The sequence below is a fragment of the Terrapene carolina genome, unplaced genomic scaffold (assembly GCF_002925995.2).
Source record: "Terrapene carolina triunguis isolate 2854851 unplaced genomic scaffold, T_m_triunguis-2.0 Scaffold517, whole genome shotgun sequence".
Taxonomy (NCBI): Eukaryota; Metazoa; Chordata; order Testudines; family Emydidae; genus Terrapene; species Terrapene triunguis.
Window position 1 is genome coordinate 4,959,393 of NW_020664868.1, and position 1,436 is coordinate 4,960,828.

The window sequence follows — 1,436 nt, forward strand, 5'->3', positions numbered from 1 at the left end:
GGCCTCAGGCCTGGCCTCCCTCAGCCCAGCACATCCCAGTCTCCCTGCATCCAGGTGGGCTCTGCCTGCTCCCTCTCTCCAGTCCAGAGACCCTGCACTTTCCAGCTGGGCGTCCGATATCACCTGCCCCCAAGCCCCGCCTCTCTCCTTTGTCTTCTGTCCAGCTAAACAGCATCGCCTGGGCCTCCTCTCCTCTCAGCCGTCCTTTGTTCCCCACTGGCTGGCACCGGCTGGCAAGGTCACCGGGGTCCTCTCTTTACAGCCCATTGTCCTCTCACTGGCCAGAACCGGCTGTGACTCCCAAGCTGGGCCTCCCGGTTACCAGGTCACCAGTCGCTGGGGTGTCCATTCTCCCGGCCATTGGCTGGGGTCCCAAGTTCCATTGCTGGTCCTCTGTAACAACAAACTCCCTCTCCCATCACCTCGTTAAATCAGTAACACCCAGGGACACTGCGTCTCACCCCCTCTGCATACAAACCATAGAAAAACCCAAGAAAATCCCCCACTTCGTCACATTTCTCCCCCCTTCAAGTCTGAACGGAGTGGGGTCACTTAGCCAGTGACTTGGGGAAGTTCAGGGCCCCCACCCCGTGATAAAGCATCGACTATAACACTGGCACTCCCCCTCACATGGACCACCTCCATGTCATACCCCTGGAGGAGCAGGGCCCATCTCAGGAGCTTGGCATTAGCCCCTTTCATTTGGTGCAGCCACGTCGGGGGCGAATGGTCGGTGTACACCGTGAAGCGCTGCCCAAATAGATACAGCTGCAGCTTTTTAAGGGCCCACACCATGGCCAGGCATTCCTTCTCCATGGCCGCATAGTGCTGCTCCCGAGGCAGAAGCTTCTTGCTCAGGTACACAATGGGGTGTCTCTCTCCCTTAGTATCGGTTTGCATCAGCACCGCCCCCAGCCCTGTGTCTGACGTGTCGGTGAACACCAGGAAGGGTTTGTTAAAATCCGGGTTTACCAGCACCGGGCTTTGGATGAGTGCCCCCTTCAGCGCACAGAGAGCCCTCTGGCACTGCTCGGTCCAGACCACCTTGTCCGGCTTTCCCTTTCGACACAGCTCCGTGAGGGGTGCTGCCAGGGAGCTAAAGTGGGGCACAAACCTCCGGTAGTCCCCCGCCATCCCAATGAAAGCCTGGACCTGCTTCTTAGTCTGGGGAGTGGGACAGTCCTTGATTGCCTCCACTTTGGCCGGCTCCGGCTTCAGGTGGCCGCTCCCCACCTTGTGGCCCAGGTATAACACCTCTGCCATCCCCACCTTGCACTTTCCAGCTTTTATGGACAGTCCTGCATCCTGGAGGTGACCCAGCCCCCTCTTCACCTGGGACACACGTTCCTCCCAGGTCTGGCTAAAGACACAGATATCGTCAATATACACTAGACCAAAGTCCTCCATCCCTCTTAGTAACTGGTTCACCAGGTAGC